Below are 20,465 nucleotides of genomic sequence, written 5' to 3'. Positions count from 1 at the left end.
CATATCTCTGGTTGTATATAAAGTATATTCACACCATTTGTGTCTTCATACATGTACTTAGGGTAATGATATCAACCTCATTCTAACATCTTTTTTACCTCAGGACACCTTCCTTTCCCTCTCACCCCTTTGCCCTATCTAGAGTTCATCTAATCTTCCCATGCTTCCCCTCCCAACCTCACTTTGAATCAGCCTCCTTATATTGGAAAAAACACTAGACATTTGGTTTTTGGGAATTGGCTAACTTCAAATAGCATTATCTTCTCCAACTCCATCCATTTACCTGCAAATGCCATGATTTTATTCTCTTTTATTGCTGAGTAATATTCCACTGTGTATATATACCACATTTTCTTTATCCTTTCATCTACTAAAGGGCATCTAAGATGCTTTCACAGTTCAGCTATTATGAACTGTGCTGTTATAAATATTTATGTGGCTGCAACAAACTGTAGTATGCTGATTTTAAGTCCTTTGGGTAAAGATCAAGGAGTGGGATAACTGGGTCAAATGGTGGTTCCATTCCCAGCTTTCCAAGGAATCTCCATACTCCTTCCATATTGGCTACACCAATTTGCAGTTCAACCAACAATGTATGACTGTACCTTTTCCCCCACATTCTTTTTTTTTAAATAGCTCTGCTAGGGCTTGAACCCAGAGCCTCTCACATGCTGAGCCAGCATTCTACTCCCTCACTCCAGCTATTGCTCTTCCTGCTGAATAGTGACTAGTAGTTTACCCCCAAGCGATCTACCTACCTTACCTTCTCTATGCAGTGTGAAGAGATAAAAAATGTATACTTCAAAAACTTTGGAGACACATTTCTTTTTTCATAGATTGTTATTTGAACTTCATTTTTGTTTTTTTATTAAAGCCAAGTTTGTGGACCTGGCATGGGAAACAATTTGTTGTAGATAGAGGTCTTCATAAGACTGAGTTTACCTATATATGCATGAATCTGTTAGTTATAAGAGAGGAGGAGACAGGGTAAAGAAAAAAATATCAGGCATGTTAAATACTACTAGATATAGAACTGTTAGCTTGAGCTGGGAGAGTAATGAATTTCTACTTTCCCCACCTCCAGGATGCAGCATGGATATCTGTGGGTACTCAGCTGGAATGAACATTGAAATGTAAACAAGTAAATTATATTATTCAGAATTGCTTCCTTAGGAAATTTCAGGTGGCTTTTGAGGAAGTTTTGTCTAACCTATAGGCACCACCTTAAATTAACATATTTTTGGCAGATATTTGCTAGACACTATGAAAAGTACAATTTTCTTATTGATTAGTTCTAATTTAAGAAAATGTTACATTGCTGGTGGGACTGCAAACTAGTGTAACCACTCTGTAAAGCAGTATGGAGATTCTTTTAAAAACTAGGAATGGAACTACAATTGACCCAGTTATTCCACTGCTTGTATATATCCAAAAGACTTAAAATCATGGTATTACAATGATATAGCCACACCAATGTTTACAGCAGTAAACTTCACAATAGCTAAGCTATGGAGCCAACCTAGGTGTCCTTCAAGCAATAGATGGATGAAGAAAATATGGTATATATACACAATAGAGAATTACTGAACTATAAAGAAGAATGACTTTATGACATTTGCTAGTAAATTGATGGATCTGGCAACTATCATGCTAAATAAAATCCCCCAAATCTATTTTTTTCTCTGATATGTACCCACAATAACTGAGTAGGGGAATAATAGAAATTTAGTGGATTAAGGGTTGGGGTTGTGGCTCAGTGATAGAGTGCTTGCCCTGCACATGTGAGGCACTGGGTTCAATCCTCAGCATTTATAAAATTAAAAAAAAAATAAAAGATATTGTGTCCATTTACAACTAAAACTATTATTTTTAAATTAGTAGATTAGACATTCAGGGGAATAAAGGGAAGAGAGGGGTATAGTAAAAGAGGAGACAGTGGAATTAAACCGATAAAACTTTCCTACATACATATATAAATACAACATAGTGAATCTTACCTTCATGTACATCCACAAGAAATTAATTTCAAAAAATAACTATTGGTAAATGGCAGAAATATCAATAGAAGAAAGTGAGCAAGTTGAAGGTAAAAGAAGGGAAGAAGAGGTTCTAAAGTCCAATTAGAATAAGATAAATTCCATACACGTATAATTATATCAAAATGTATTCTACTATCAGATAACTAAAAAGAACCAATAAAATAAAATTCAAAAAAAAAAAGAATGTTAGAATTCCACTTGAAGAAATTCTGTAGATCATGTGTTGAGTAAGTAATAATTAATTAAATCATTCTTTTGTAAATGAACCAGTAAAATGTTAAAGAAGGTACAAGTCACTCCAAAGTCTAAGGTTGCTAGTAGGTGTCCCTTCACCAACAGCTATCACTGAGAATCATCATGGAGGAGAATCAACATATCACTCAACTTTTACATACCCTGAGAAAGAAAGCGCTTTGTGAGGGAATGAAAGCACTTTGGTGTTTTGGTCCTAATGCTCCTCCATTTGAAACACTGAAGCAACTTCATATTGGGCATAATGTTCAAAATTTATAACGGCTACATGAATTTCAGGCCTTGCTTACCTTAAAAAGTTTAATTTCCCCATTACACATCAAATTCTTATTGTGCTAGGCCTTTTATAAGTGATAAAAAAATGCCTGAAACTGCTTCCTTTGTATAGTAGTGTTATGATTTGGATATAATGTGTCCTCCAAAAGCTCATTTGTAAGACAATGAAAGAAGGTTTAGAAGAAAAATGATTGGGTTATGAGAGCCTTAACCCATTCAGTGAATTGATCCCCTGATGGGCTTAACTGAGTGGTGACTGAAGGCTGGTAGGGTGGGATTGGATAACAGAAGTAAATTATCCCCAAGAGATGAGAAACAAATAAGTTGGACACAGAGTTCTACCAGATGATTTTCTGATGAAGTTTCTCACTAGAAATCAGAAAGTAGAAACTCAAGCACAGTCCAATATTCACCCTGAATAGAGGAGATAAATCTGGGAGTTTGAAAGGCCAAAGCTGATAGGATAGACAGGAAAGGGTGCCTGGGAGGAGAGAGCTGCACAGTAATTGCTTTAGAGACCTTCAGAAAGTCGCACTGGACTATACCATTGAGTCCTTACAGGAATAGGCAGGTAAAGACACTACTGTGAACTAAAGGAAGATCTAATTAAAACGAGAAAGAAATCTAGGAATATACAAAAAAACAACAACAACAACAACAACAACTCTGAGTCTGTAAAGGAGAAATGTCCATGTTGGGGTGTGGAATGGGGGGTTTGGGACTATTTGTGAGTCATGAGCCAGATAAATTAACTAAGTGTCACAAAGTAACTAGGAGGTATGAACACACTGAACAGCCCATAAATTACTTTGCAACTTTTCAATTTTCTCTAAGTATTCTGGAATGCAGCAAAGCATAAACTAGACATAGAAAGTGACCATTAACCTAATCAAGCTAAGAGACCATGCCCCTTTGGCTAGATAATCTGATTGACCACTTGATGGCCACAGACATTCATGTAAGCTAAAGCCAACATGCCAGACCAGGCCCCTAATGGGGAAACATGGTCTTGCTCAATATTTCCCAATCCTGGGGAAAATCCAGGCCCTTTGGATTATAAATATTCTACCTTAATTAAAATTAAAAAAACAAAAAATCTGACCATAAGCTCTTTTGGCAGGTCTTTTTTCTGGAATTAGCCTGTATTGTGCTCTGAGAATTAATATCTTCACATTTTACTTTCTAATGTAGCTTTTACTATCTTTGTTGAAACCTTTTGCATCCTTAGATTATTTTCTGCAACATGTCAAGAGTCAGTAAATTAATAAAAGAGGTCTCTTATGCCTCTGAAGAGACTTCCTCAAACCCCCTAAAGGTAACAAAAGGATTAGAACAAATAGTGCTCAAGATTCACTTGGGGCCAGAAATAGAGCCTGCTCCAAAACCAAGTGGAGGGCCTCAGAATTCAGTGCACATTCGTAGAATAATCAGATGGATGTTGGCTCAGTAGTAAGTAAAAATGGAAACTAGTGAACAAGATGGTAGATTTAAATTTTGAATATATCAATAATCAAGATAAATGGTCTAAATGCTCAGATTGATAGATTGTATTAAAGAGCAAGAATCTATACCAGCTTATCATAGTAACAGTAAAAAAAATAGCTAAAGTTAAGTCAAAAAAATATCTACAAGAGATAGGCTAGAGTATTCTATGGTAAAACACAATCCCCAAATTCAGTGATGAATGTGAGGGTTTATTTTTATTCACTCTACATGTCCTCATTGGAACAAATGTAGCTCTACTTTATATCAATTTTATTCTGAATACAAGTTGATGGAATCAAAGAAAGGAGTATAAGGAAGTATGTGATGTCTCTTAGAACTTTGCCCAGAAGTAAACCATGTCATTTTTGTTTATCTCAAAAAAAAAAGCTTAAAGAAAGTGAAAGTAAGCCCAAACTTTAAAAAATGTGTAATTATAATGTATATATGCATATAACTAATAAAAATAAAAATACATTCCAAAATATATTAAAATGCTTATAAATAAGAGCAAGACACACAGCACAAGATTTGTGAATGGTATTTCTTCATGTAGGAAATGGGAAAAATGATTAATTAAATGAAAAGATACTCAATTTCCTTAGCAGAGAAATTTAAATTTAAAAAAATACAATGCAATTCCACTTTGTACTCACAGATTTCAGGGGGAAAATGTCTGAGAATAACAAGGGTTGGTAATTGTTTTTATGCATATACAGAGAAATTAGAGAGAAAAATAAGATGATGGTAATCACACAGTTCATTCAGATAGTGACAATCTCTGAGGAAGAGGTGGGTAAGCATGGTCAGGATGGACACAGTTTATTTCATTTTGAAGATTATATTAATTGAAATAGGGATGGATAAGGCTAACATACTGCAAGAGAGAATACAAGATACAGTGGCCTAAATATTCCTATCTCTCTCTACATATTTTGGAGGTAGGCAGTGCAGGTTGGTATGGCAACCCTGATCCATGCAGTGATCCAAAGACCCCGGTCCTTCCATGGTGCTCCTAAATTGCTACCTGGGATATTGCCCTCATCTGCTTGATTGAAGGACATTACTATCATGTGTGTTGCAGAATAAGAGAATAAGAAAGCAGGACAAACTTCAAAGAAATAAATTTACTTTAAACTGGAAAAAAAACTCAAGAGATACCTTTATCTCTTCTTCTCCTATCCTGTGGGCCTGATAATAGATTAAAATTTGCTAAAAGGGAGGCTAGACCCTATAGCTCTACATGAAAAGAAGGAAGAAATACATTAAAGACATCTAGCAGTTTGCCACAGAAATATTCTTTTTAAAGTACATGATTAAAAAATTATTTCACTAACAGATAATTAAGACTTTTTGTTAAAAAAAAAAGTTTCATTTTCAGCACAACTTGATTCCACATATATCAAAGCTGATAAATTTTTAGTGCAAGATGTAGAAAGCTGAATTTGTTTGACCCTGGTGTACTACTCATATTAAAACTAAATGAGGAAAATTATCTTTCCTGAAAAAGGAAAATGAGTCTTTTGTTTTGTTACTGGGTTTTTTGTTGTTGTTTTTTTGTTTGTTTGTTTGTTTGTTTGTTTGGTACTGAGGATTGAACTCAGGGATATATTACCACTGAATTACATCCCTAACCTCATTTATTTAGAGACAAGACCTTGTTAAATTGCTAATAGTCTCACTAAGTTGCTGAGGCTGGCCTTGAACTTCCAAACTTCCTTAGCCTTCCACGTAATTGGGCTTACATGTGTGTACCACCATACCACACAGTGAAGCTTTTTTTTTAAAAAAAAAAAAAACAACTATCCATACATTCATTTTATAAAATCTATAGTGCTGGGAGCCATCAGCCAAGTAGGTATGACAAATTCCTTGCCAGCTTACTCCCATGCTGTCTAGTGGAAGGACTTCTGAAAGGTGACCTTGCTCAAGGACCAGGGCAGGATCCGTGTTTAGGGTGTTCCCCCTTTAGAATAGGGCAGTTTAGCATAATAGGAGAGTAGGGTGTTTCCCCTTTAGAATAGGGCGGTTTAGTATAATAGGAGATTAGGGTGTTCCTCCTTTGGAATAGGGCGTATCCTGCTGCTGAGTTCCTCTTGAGTGCTTAGGGTCAGACAGTATATTTTGGGAGACAGAAGCCCATGTGGGTGGATTTGGGAGAGAGTGGATTTGGGAAGAGAACGTGGATTCCCCCAGAACGTGTTTGTAGACGGCCGGTGTGAGTTCGGGAATAAAGAATTGCTGTTTGAATCTACAAGCTGTGTGGAGACTCGTGATTTGTGCCCAGCCGAGAGACTGCGGCATTTGGTGGCTCGTACGCGGAACGTCTGAAACTTGGAGGTAAGTGAAATTGCTCGCCCCTGAGGGAAGGCGAGAGAATGGGTGACCATTTCAAAAAACAATGTGATCTTATTTTGATTTATTTTGTTTTTATTTCAAGTTGCCTGTTCCTAGAATTTTCTCAGGCAAACTGGGTAAAATGGTCGACTCAAGGTTTAAAGTTGTTTACCCCCAAGGAAGAGAAATTGTTAGAGAAAAAAGGCACCCCAGTAAGACCAAGAACAGCTAGGACGTATGTTGATACAATACAAAAATGCAGCCCATGGCTTTTAAACGAGAAGTTATTAAATATATCAATGGGACCATCATGGTATCCTGTAGAAGGATTTTTCTTCAACAAGAAAGAGATGGCTAATCCTGTTTACTATGCTTGTCTAAGATCTTGGTTTTTACAGACATCTAATTAATTTACAAAGCTAAAGTGTTAAAATATCAACCACTAAATATAAAATCAAGTACTCTTTACTTATTAAGTTCCATAAGGTAATATATTTAATCATTATGTGTGTTTTCATAAATTGGTGAATGGAAAAATGTTTAATATTGCTTTGGTCTGTATCTTTGCTGAAACAAGGTTACTAAGTGTTAAGATTCTATCAGGTGTAATTTATATACAAAGAGTATAAGAAGTTTCAGTTGGGTTTCCATTACAGTATTATAGTACCATAAAAAACATGAAAGTATTTCATCTTATTAAAGTGGAGTAATTTGTCTAGATCAGAAATTTTATAAGGGTTATTTCAGAATGTGAATTTATAAAAAGGGTTAACGGCTAAAAAAGAGATTAAAAGATTCAAGATGTAAAAATATATTTTAATATGGAAGGTTAAAAGAAAAAGAAATGTTTCTAGATGAGATAATCTCTGTGTGGTAAAGTAAAAAGTTGTGAAATGCCATTTAAAAAGATTTTGAGGAAACTAGACTTACTTTAAAAGTTTGAGAAGGGAAGAAAGAAAAAAAAAGTATTTGTACATGGCAGATTGAGACAAAGCTTCTTAATGGAGTAAAAAAGGCCTTTGGTTGAAGGGCAGTCATGTAAACTAACATGAAAGCGATTTAAACAGAATCTAAGCCTCCTTTAAAATAGTGAAGCTGTAGGTGGTGAAAAAGTACATTTAAAAGTACAGTATAGATGATAATTAAAAGGCTTTAAAAGGTTAATTTGAAGTTGGTTAAGATGCCTTCATGACGGAGGAAAGATTGCGTCATTCAAAGCCTAGTTAATCTTAAAAATTGGAAAGGGGTATATATCCCCCAAAGATAAACTTAAAATAACCCTTTTTACTCTAAACTTTTTAAATTTGGATTCATCAGGACTTAGTGCTACAGAAAGACATATGTATCCAAAAAATGTACATAAGACTAAAGTACTTTGGAAAGATATTCTAACAGGACAATGGAAAGATCCTGACCCAGTGATCTTCTGGAGTCGGGGTTCTGTTTTTGTTTTTCCACAGGAGAACAGCAACCGATTTGGATTCCAGAAAGACTAACTAAAACGATTTCTACAGATCAAAAAGAAGATGATTTGACTCAAATCCATAGCAGCTGATATCCAGAACTCCAGCTTGGCCATTCTTACATCTGCGACTGTGATTAACCAGGATGCTTTTTTCAATATCTATTTTATTATTGCATTTTCCACATCATAAGGTTCTATTTTTATTTTTTGAGCTCATACAAACCTAGGTTAATGTTTTTCTGATCAGTTTTATTTTTTGACTATAGAGTTTTTAAACATTGCAATGGAGATTTCACCTAGGTAAAGCTACAAGGCCTTTATTATTATCTTATGTGTTGTGTGTTTGTTTGCACATTTGTGTTTTGTGTTATATGTCTGTGTGTGCGTATGTCCATATTTCATATATGAGGAGCGCTCATGAGAAAATGAATCTGAATTATTTATTTTTTATTCACGTGATTTAAATGGCTTAATTTAAATTAAGTAAACAGCTGTTAAGGATTCTTTTTAAAGGTGGTTAACAGATCTGCTTGTTTACTAATTTAAATCAGGTAAACAGCTGTTAAGGATTGTTTTTTAAGTAGGTTAACAGATCTGTTTGTTTACTTTCACCTTTCCTTTTCATTATATTTAATAATTCTTTTCAGGATAATGTCTTTTTAGCATCATTGCCAGAATTCCTATCTTCATCCCAATGAATATAACTCAACAAGTATGCTCAATCAAGGAGCCAACTTACTTTGGGAGGCAACGGACTTTGGGAGGAGACGGACAGATTGATAGATTCCTCCACTTTGAACCGCTTGCAGAACTTGCCTGGACTATGTAACTACATTTAGTGCAGCTATTGTGGTAATGCTGGCATATATTTGCTGATGGTGTCACCAGTGATCTTTGCTGATGGTGTCACCAATGATGCAATTTTTCCAAAGGAACTGTCAATTGGCTTGGTGTCATGGCATTTCTGTATCCTCCTCCCTTCTGCTAGTGATGGTCTAAATTTGGGGGCCAATGGCTATATGCTGGACCGGCAGTCAGTGACGGGTATGATCCAATTGCAGTGGTATCAACCTAAGACAGGAGGCTGACGCCTAAAGGTCAGTTGCCTAAAGGTCAGTTTTCCGATGACGGGTAAGAACCATATGTTGAATTGGACAACCTACCAGGCGCGGTCCTTAAGCCACATTAACCTCACTCCCCCACTGGCACCAAGGCCAAATTTGGGGGCCAACAGAGGTGAGGCAAAGAACCTCACCCCCCCACTGGTGCATAGACCTATCCACAAGTATGGCTGTATGCTGGACCGGTAGTCAGTGACGGGTATGATCCAGTTGCAATGGTATCAACCTAAGACAGGAGGCTGACGCCTAAAGGTCCGTTACCTAAAGGTCAGTTTTCCGATGACGGGTAAGAGCCATATGTTGAACTGGACAACCTACCAGGCACGGTCCTTAAGCCACCAGATGCCGCAGTCTCTCGGCTGGGCACAAATCACGAGTCTCCACACAGCTTGTAGATTCAAACAGCAATTCTTTATTCCCGAACTCACACCGGCCGTCTACAAACACGTTCTGGGGGAATCCACGTTCTCTTCCCAAATCCACTCTCTCCCAAATCCACCCACATGGGCTTCTGTCTCCCAAAATATACTGTCTGACCCTAAGCACTCAAGAGGAACTCAGCAGCAGGATACGCCCTATTCCAAAGGAGGAACACCCTAATCTCCTATTATACTAAACCGCCCTATTCTAAAGGGGAAACACCCTACTCTCCTATTATGCTAAACTGCCCTATTCTAAAGGGGGAACACCCTAAACACGGATCCTGCCCTGGTCCTTGAGCAAGGTCACCTTTCAGAAGTCCTTCCACTAGACAGCATGGGAGTAAGCTGGCAAGGAATTTGTCATACCTACTTGGCTGATGGCTCCCAGCATCATAGGGTTGGTTTTTCAATCCTTAAATAATATGAATATATGAGTTCCCCTTTTTAAACTGAAAATCCCTGACACTTTTCCCTCAGTGGTCTTTGTGTCATATATGGTTTTAACATATATAAAACTTCAAATGAAGCAAACCCTTTTTAAAATTATTATTAATTAAAGAACATATACAGAGTCAGAAGCCTTGAAAACATGAAGGAATTCTTAAGTTTCTTAAAAACAGAAAGTTGACAAAGAAGTGTGAGGTGATAAAAATGTCTTACTTTAGAAGAGAAAAATTGGAGTGTTGAATGGTTCTTAAATTTAATGGTTTAGGCAGAACAGTTCAGAAGCATAACATTTTTTGAATTCTAAGGTTTGAATAATAGGCTGGTTGTAATGAATTCAAGACTCAGGATCCACAATGTTAATCAGTCTGTTGTCATTTTATGCTATTGTTCTAAATTTTGATCTTTATATTACTATTTCATCATTAATATTGTTTCAATTAATGACATTAGAATAAACTCATTATTGTTAAAACGAACAATACTTCAGCATTATAGTAATACAAAAACAATTTAAAGGGGCTGAAATATAGCTCAGTTGGGAGAGTGCTTGCTTTTCATGTGCAAGGCTCTGTGTTCAATCCCTAGCACCACAAAAAACTACTTAAGAAACAAAAATAAATGCAAATATATAGTTATTAACTATTGCAGGAACATTATAAAGGAACAACTTTATATTTAACAAATTATCATTTAAAAAAGAATACTAGTCACAAAAGTTAGTAAATGAATTAAAAGAGCATTAATTGTTTGGTATTGTGCTAATAAATATGAAAATGAACCTAAAATGGAAGGTTTTATTCATTACTTAAGAAGACCACAGAAAAAGTTGGAAGAAATACAAATATATATTAAGGATATTACTTCCCCAAAATCTCGTTTATTTTATTGCTGACAAATAAATGGATAAAACAAAAAATAAATGCTGGGGAAAAATAGTAACATATCTGACTTATGTGAAAAAATTACAGAAATTAGTGACAAACAATTTAAACATCTGTGGTCTTTACTACAATTTTATAGTACTATTAGAAATGTTCTTGTAATAGTACAAGAAATCTAGACATATGAAGGCAATTAGCTCATCTTTTTATTGTTATTTTAAGTCCATAAGTACTGCATTTTGGACTCAGGAAACTTTAATTTTTTTATTTAGTCAAATTTGTTGATCCTTTATATACCTATTTGCATCATTTTTGTTCTTCAGAAGTTTCTGTAGGTAAATAATTATTCCTAGATTTTTCTTTAGTGCTTAATTTTAAGTGCTTAGTTCCCCTTTTATGAGAAATGTTTTATTGCATGGAATAAGTTGCAAATATTTCTTGACTTTTATTTTCCAAATGGCTAATTTTCCCAACATCTTTTATTGAAAAATGTTATTTCATGTTTTGTTTTCTTACAATATTTTTTCCATTCATTAACGGTGATGTGTGAGATCTGATTCAGGGTCATTAACTTTGTTTCACTGGTATTATTTCTTAAATTATGCACATAAATTTAATGATTTTAAAATTGAAAATTTTATGATGCTCAAGAAAAAGTTCATGAAAATGTGTAGACAAATGACAATAAAAAAGTAAATAAAAGATGGGCTATTAGTCTGTGAGTATAGGTTTGTCATAATCAAATCTGAAAAAAACAATTATAATACCAATTTTTAAAAAAGTTTAAGAATATAAACACATCTTCTTGTGTTTATAGAAAACGTACCTGGGGGAAAAGCCACTTATCTACTTATGGATGTTTATTTTCTCCATGTGTTTTTAAATATGTTTATCATTTTCTGTTTTAAAACTTTTGAATGTTTTTGATATCTTTAAACCTTGCTAGATTGGAAAGTTGATAAACTTTAGTGCTACCTTATTCTAACTTGCTCATTATTAACCATATTCTCTGATATTAGAGTTAGAAATTCCAATTTACAATTTTATGTCACAACAAAACATAGCAGCAGTTCACCATTAATAATTCTGCCAAAGAGCAAAGATATTGAGAAGGAAAGTGGGTCCTGAAACTATGGAGACATACCGAGATGATAATACTATGTCCTGAATTCATGACTTTGAAATATTAAAACGTATGGCTTTCAAATACTAAGTGATGTATGGGTAGATTAAATTTTAAGAGCTCCCACCTCACTATCCACACTTTTGTGTAATCTCCCTGTGAGTCAAGGCAGAATCTGAGATCTAACAGCATATGAAAAAGATGGTCATGGTATCACTTATGATTATATTCTGTTATACTATAAGGGGAGGGGTTTTAAAAATATTACTAAAAATATAACTAAAGCCCATGATAAGTAGATTTGAAGATAATTAAAAGAGAGATTCTCCTTATATCCTTTAAACAGTGAGCTCCGTTTGTGAGATTACCTATGAAGGAGAGAACATGCCAAAGACCTGATTGTGGGCTCCAAAAGCTGAGATCAGTTCCTGAATGACAGCAGGCAAGAAAACTGAGACCACAGCTGGGTGCGGTGGTACACACCTGTAATCCCTGTGGCTCAGGAGGTTAGGGCAGGAGGATTGCAAGTTCAAAGCCAGCCTCAGCAAAAGCAAGGTGCTAAACAACTCAGTGAGACCCTGTCTCTGAATAAAATATAAAATAGGGCTGGGAATGTGGCTCCATAGTAGAGTGCCCCTGAGTTCAATCCCCTGCATGAAAGAAAGAAAGAAAGAAAGAAAGAAAGAAAGAAAGAAAGAAAGAAAGAAAAAGAAAGAAAAAAGGAAGGAACGAAGGAAGGAAAAAAAACTGAGACCTCAATCATATAGCTGCAAGAAAATAAATTCTTCTAATAACCTGAATCAGATTCTCCCTCAAAAAAGCCTCCCTATAGGAAAAAAGGTTGGCCGGGGACTTGATTGCCCCCCTATGAAACCCTAAGCAGAAATACCAGCTAAGCATTGCCTAGAATTCTGATTCACAGAATCTTGGAGATAAGAAATGAATGTTATTTAAAGGGGCTATATATTTGTAATCTCTTATACAGTTATAATAGATAATGGATACATGTATGTCAGAGTATTTTTCTCCCAGAGAGTGGGAAGTAGAATCAATGTATTGGGAAAATTGTCATTGATCAAACCATTTATTTGCTTATCTCCTAATAAACTCTGACGTATAATTTCCAACATTAAAATCATAATATATTGACCACCAAATAATAGATTCAGGCATTTTAAGATAATGTATGTATTACTAAATCATGTTATTTTGATGTAATGTCATAGAAATGTAATTTCACGTCAATATCAATGTCATAATAAGATGTTTACATTTTATCTGTTTTACAAACCAGCATAAGAATTTTTCACTGGACATATACTTCAGAACAGGAAAGCAACATTTTGAACTCAACAGAAGCTGAAATATATACTATTTTTAGCTTAACTAGAGGTTAGTCCATTTCTTATACACTATCTTTACTAATTTTTTAACACTAAAATCAAGCTTAAAGTTCTACTAGTGTCTTTCAGATGTAGGGCAATTTGGAAAATCCACTTAGAGCCAGGTCCTTTTCCAGTGATGGCTGAAAAAATCATTAGAACTTATTTCAAGCACTTTTCTCAATCAGCATCATGAATTCAGAAATAAAATATCATTATTAATAATTAAATACCAAAATAAAATGGCAAAGCTGTTTTAGATCATGACTTTTCATTTATATAGAACAAATTATCTTTCATATTTTTCTCTCATACACTTTTGCAAAGAGAGATTCATATTATGTTTGTCAGTGGACTCATCCAACTGTGAAGATAAATATCTGCCATCCTATCTACTCAATGGTTCCCTTCTGCTGTTATACTATGTGTATTTTACAGTGCCCAAATCTTTTATTTGATGTCTGAGTCCATTTTCTGCTGGTATAATGGAAAACCAGACTGGACAATTTATAAAGAAAAGGTATTTATTTAGCTCACTGTTCTGGAGGCTAGGAAGTTCAAGATCAAGGGTTCATCACATCTGGTGAAGACCTTCTTATTGAATCACAAAACAGCATCATGTGGCAAGAGAGCATAAGCAAGACAGAAGTTGGGGGCTGAATTTAGTCCTTTCATCAGGAGCCACTCATATAATAAAAAAAATCCACAAGAGCAATTATGGCACTAATCCATTTGTAATAGCAAATTCATGAAGACCGAATCACCTATTAAAGGTCCCACCTTTTAATATTATGAAAATGGTAATTGAATTTCAACCCAAGTTGAAAGAGGACATTCAACCATATTACTCGATAAAGGGAATTTGCCAATAACAAATACTCCTGACTCTGAGCATACTTGTCATTCATTTTGCACAGTTTTACAAGCTTCTTAGAAATAATGATTCTGTCTTTGCTACAAGATGTGTAATTTTCAGCAGTAGTTCTACAGTGTTGGTGTCTTTTGTCTCTTTTTGGATGATATTAATTCAATATAGAAAAAAAATTTTTTTTCAATTATTTTGTCTCAGTTTACCAGAAAGAGAACTTTGAAGATGAAGATTAAACAAAGTAAAGAGAGTTTTTCCCAAAATATACTAAACACTGGAATTAACTACTCATTTATTAACATACAATATTTTATATTTTCTATGAGCATTTTTCCTCTTCCAGCTACTTGTTTAAAATACTTAGTGTTATGTTCACTACAAATGCATTACAAACATTCATAATCTACAGTTTTTCTAAAGTCTGTTCTCATTGAACTTTATACTGTTATTCTAAATTTTGGTATTGCTATTAGTATTGCTATCACTAGTGTTATGTATCAATTAATGATGTCACAGTCAATCCCTTAGTTTTAATTGTTGCTATACTTCAACATTATAGCAACTCAAAAATATTTTAAAAACATGAATAGTAGTTTGCAAGTACCATAAAAATATGTTAACTGAGTATATTTATATCTTCCTAATTATGCATTAAAGCAGAAAATCTCACTGTTACAGCATAGTAATAATTCAGAAGACAAATTAAGATGATGCTCTTTCTGAGATCAGCTACTTCTAAAAGTTTTTATTAATACTTACAACAATATTATGAAGAAAGTGTAATTATAAGCCCCAATTAATACTAAAAAGAAGGAAGGCAGAGATTGAATAATTTTTCTAATATCTCAGAAGTGTTAAGTGTAAAGTCAGATCATATGAACAGTGTGACTGTGGAGTTGAATCCTCAATAAATATGCACTCTTAGATTTTATTCAACTATTTACTTTTCATTAACTTCAAGCTGGACATGCGAAGGTAGCAATAAAAGTATAGTTTCTGTGGTTTATCTCAATGATTTAGTGACAATGATGTGTTGTAAACAATCCTTGTTATTTTGAGACAGAATTAGGATTTTCTGTGTACCAGCCCCGCAAAGGGTGGTAGGATAAAGTTATCACCAGCCTCTCCTAAGTGTTTGTGGTGGAAATACTCCAGTTGAGAATGGTTTCTCTATCAATATATGTGAATGTAAAATTAATAATTTGAAGTGATTTTAACATTTTTGCTTATGAGAAGTGATTGGTTAACCAGGAGCTCTTTTGCCTATTTTCTTCATGACAAGAGAGTGAGGGAGGATGATGTTTCAGAAATAGAAATTAACACAATCAAATCTTCAAATAAGCTGATGATAGAGCTCTAATGTAATTTTCTAACAGGAGAATCCTTTCTGTGGATACAATGAGGCACACCTGCTTGACCAGATTTGTTGCTGATGATCAAACCATGAGCTATGGAATGGTGGAGCATGAATCTGCATGGATCCTGAAAAATGTTCCATAAATAAATAATTATGTGACTTAGTGAAAAATGGGGATATTTCATGCCCAAAAAGGTTCTGTCTGTGTTAAGTAATGTAGCCTCCAACATCATTAAAATCTCACAGGTCAATTCAGGTCAGAGTGTATTGATAATAGCTAAACAAAACCCACAGAGAGACACTGGAGATCCCAGACCTCTTTCTGCATTTCTTGAACCTCATGATGTTTATCCTTAAACCTAATGGGAAAACTTGATACTCACTCACATCTCTTCACCTCATGAGTCTGATTTGACAATAGGATATATAACATCTCAGATCATGGAGTGCAATATCAAAGTCATTATACATAGTTTGGAAGTCAATTAACTTTGCTAGTAGAATTTTTAAGTTTAAAGAGTAAATTGATTTTTTCTGTTAATAATAGAGGATCTTGCTGCAACTAGATTTATTTCCTCAAGTTTATTATTTTATTAACCAGATTTAAGTTGCCATTGAAACTTTGCTTTTGATGAGACAAACAATAGTGCATTCACACTCCCACAAAACCTTCAGGCTAACTAGTATAAAAGCAACTGTACTCTATCATAACTTATCGTATGATAAACTCATTTTTTCTACCTTAAATTTCAAAACTATTTTTTAGCTTCTAAGTAATATATTACCATTAGTTCTTGTTTTTTTCTATCTGTTTATTGGCCAACAAAAATTTCTCTACCTGATGGAAATGAGTTTATAACAAAATAGAAATGCAAGAGTGAGGATACAATTATCACGTAATTTTCAAAAAAAGAGCATTTTAAAAGTCATTCATGCTCCTTTGTTTTAGTCAGCTTTTTCACTGTTGCAACCAAAAGATCTGATTAGAACAATTTTAGAGGAGGAAAGGTTTATTTAGGGGCTCACAGTTTCAGAGGTCTCAGTCCATAAGTGTCTGCCTCCATTACTACAGGCTCAAGGTGAGGCAGGACATCATGGTGGAAGGGTGTGGCAGAGAGAAGCAGCTCCCATGGATCAGAAGGAGAGAGAGAGGTCTCCACTTTCCAGATACAAATATATACCCCCAAAGCCACAACCCAATTACAACTTCCAGCCACACCCTACCACTTAACTGACTACCACTCAGTTAATCCATCAGGGGATTAACTCGATGATTGGGTTAAGACTCTCACAACCCAATCATTTATCCTTTAAACCTTCTTGCATTGTCTTACATGTGAGCTTTTGGTGGATACCTTACTTCCAAACCATAAGATTCTTTGAACAATATATGATAAAATTTTGAATAATTTTATAATAATTTTGTACCAGATTTTATAGTGCTCAAAAAACATAAAGTCAACTTTTAGGAAATGAAAATGGCTTATATATAATATTAATTTCTTTCAAAATTAAGCTTAGAAAATTATCCCAAGGAAAATAATGATTTATTTATAGTTGTATTGCAGTCATTATAACAAATTTAAAGTGGTAAGTATATACTGTAATCTCTGCAAGATTAGTTTCTGATGCAATACTTACTACCTTTCCTTTTTAGAAGAATAAATAATGAAATGAAGTAAAAATCAGTATGATTGCTACAGCTGGGAAAATGGCTTTGGGAAGAATGCAATCACTGACCAAAACCTTAATCAATTACTCACTAAATGACATATATTTGTTTCTCAATTCTGGTTGCCTCATAGGCAAAAATACACACTTTATTCAAAGTTTGCCTTACCACACTAGAAAATGCACTCGCTGCTCCAACATATCACTGCTTATGCCATCACTCTCTCATTTTTCCAAGGGATTAACAACTATTTATATTTATTTATTTATTTACTTGCATGATTATTTATCTATCCCCCGTGGAAAATTCACAAAGACAAGGATATTTTCCAACTTGTTCCCAGATTGTATTCTAAGTGTATAGAGTACTCTCTAACACATAACAGAGACTCAATGTTTTCATATTAAATAAATAAGTGAAAAAGATAATTCCTTACTCTTTGAACTGGGGCCAGATGCATTTTTAATGCTTATAAGCTTTGCAAATACATATCACAGTGCATTTATTCATAAATATGGTATACATCTTGTATTATCGTAACTATAAGTGTAATTTTAGCCAGTATCAGTTTCGCTACATATTTCATAAGTTGGTGACAACTTGATTACCATGCCCTTTTATATGGAAAACTAAGAAAAAGTAAAAATCATCATTTGTTACAGCAAAGAACCATCTTAGTTCTGAATTGACTGTTTTCTCCTGTATTTTAATTGTTACTAAAAATAAGCTAAGTACTTAATTTTAAGGAATATCAAACAAGAGAAAGTCGGGAATTAAAATCTTGCTAGCTTCTTCCACATAAGCTGTTAATGTAAATGCAAAACTCATGGATTACTTCTCATAAGTTAAACATCATAAGAGTATTTTAGAAGAAGTATTAACACTCTCTAATAATAATAACAGAGCCGGAGTAAAAGTTATTCAGTTATCATACAAGTTCTTTCTGACACACAGTATAAAATTGGCATTTTTCTCCAGTATATGTAGTTAATGCAAATGAGATCATAACCTCAACAAGCTTTGGGAATGAACAGAAGGCCCAAGAGTCAACAAAAGTGAGCCTCCTGCAATAGGAAAGGTTTCAATTTTGCCATTTTCTAAACACAGAAAAATGTAGCCCTGCAATTCAGAATATTGAATGTCTTATGGAAAGCGAAAGGTCATTTGTAACTGTCCAAAGGATTGATGGAGTTGAGATACCTCCTTGACCTTCACCCTGCACTCATAAAGAATAGTTTCAGATGACAAAGCATCATGCAAGTTTTGAGAAAAAAAATGTCTTTTCTTCTTTTATATTGCATACCAAGATTGTTACCTGATATTTTCTTTCATAATTGTATGTCAAGATTTAATTACCTTGTGTCTTCCCTCATTAAAAGTTAACTGTCATCAAATGCTGCTGAGCAATGTGATTTGGACTAATTCAAGCAGTTCTCCCTGCCTTTGCCATTGTTTTCCATCTCAGTTTCTCCAGTAATTGCTTTGGAAGCCTCACAAACCATGTCAAGGTCATCCTTTACAAATACTAACCACTACATCCTCAACACATACATGCCCCAATTAGTTATTGTCTATTAAGAATACGTACTATGAAAAGCACTCACTTTCCTATAATTCAGTGAGTTTTTAATCCCCACAACTTTTTAAAAAATCTAGTAAAAAATCTTAGTGTAGCTATGAAAAATACAATAGAAATGAGACACAACACTCACAACTATTGAATTAGTGTGTATATAGGTGTGTTTATGTGTGTGCGCTTACCACATTTGTCAACTGTAAAATATCTATGACTTAAAGTGGTTTATGATCTCTAAACTTTGAACTTGCATGATAGAAAATATGTTATTATGCAATACTTTCTATGCAAAATAATGCTACTGACACACTCTGTGGAGGGCATATGCTTCTATTTTACTCATAATAATGATGGATTTGAACTGATCCTACTGCCTCTATTGTCATTTAAGCTCCCTTTATATTTCAGCTTGTACAGGGCAGCAGCCACTTAACTTCTCGTGGTTTCCAGTGTTAGCCAATTCAAATTTGTAATCCTTTATTTCTCATATAATAAAGAGAATAATAAAGGAAAGATGCTTAAAAGTTCCAGAGAAGATGAGAGAATGTAGAAATAATGCAACAGGAACCACAGGAAAATTTTTAAAAATTACATTAAAGAAAATGAATTGCAGTATTTTGAAATACTGAATAGTCATAATAAAACAAATACATTTATTGATCTTCAGCTTTTTGAATGAATGTATAAACCTGGGTAATTTTAGTAACAAAATAAATACTGAAGATGTAAAGGTACATGCAAATAAGATTGAATTTATTTTTTTTAAGCAATGAAGGAAAGAAAAGTAGATATTGCTATTGTATACTTCAAAGTTGAGAATCAAATGGTAATGTCAACTGTTGAAGAAATACAAAAATGATTATACCGTGCATATTATTTAAATACAATGTTTTCCAATTAAGACATGAAAATACAGCCAACTCTACCAGAAAGAAATGAGAGAAGAAATAGGAGGGAGTTGGTAAAATAAGTTAAGTACTTAATTTTTCAAGATTTCAATTAAAACATAGTTATTAAATTTAAAAAATAGCACTATAAAGCTTAATGTAGGAGAATTAAAATATTAATCATTAGCAAGTGACTGCCTTTATAAAATGACAAATATTTGTTGAGAGAACTAATGGTTACCTGTTTGTTTATTTTCCCACATGCAAAGAAATATCAGTTTTTATTTGTTTATTTTAATTGTGAGCCCTGCTGTACTATTAATTACTTGAAAAACATTTAAAAGTGAATGCAGTTTTTCACAATGAAAGAGATGAATTATTTTAAAACAGAATACAGGCATAGTGAAAAGCTAAGACAAAAGAAAAATTGTTTGAGTGGACAAGGGTCTATTTTACAGGGTTAAGAAAATAGAAAGAAAGGAATTTGAGCTGAAAGAAATATTAGGCAAAACTAAATTTGGTGAAATGAAGAGGCAATCATACATATTTTTAAGACCCAAACCTAAAATTTAGAGTCTTTAGAAAATTGACTATAATTGTTTTTGACACTGATAACTATCTGGGGGAAAAGTGATAACTCAAAAGTTACAGTGTATAATTCTTAGATGGTGTACAACTCTGATAGCTCAATTTTAATAGAAATGAGCAGATATCTTGTTTTTAAATTTATCTCCATGGTCCATGACTAGGAACTTCACTTTTTATCTTATAACACTGAACATCTTCATAATAATGTTGAACTATTTAGCACTTTCACCAGCTGATGATTAATCTTCTTCCTCAACTTAATTAGACCATGGAATACCCAGAAAAGTTGT

Source organism: Callospermophilus lateralis, unplaced genomic scaffold (assembly GCF_048772815.1).
Source record: "Callospermophilus lateralis isolate mCalLat2 unplaced genomic scaffold, mCalLat2.hap1 Scaffold_130, whole genome shotgun sequence".
Lineage (NCBI taxonomy): Eukaryota > Metazoa > Chordata > Mammalia > Rodentia > Sciuridae > Callospermophilus > Callospermophilus lateralis.
Note: the sequence above shows the minus strand (reverse complement) of the source record.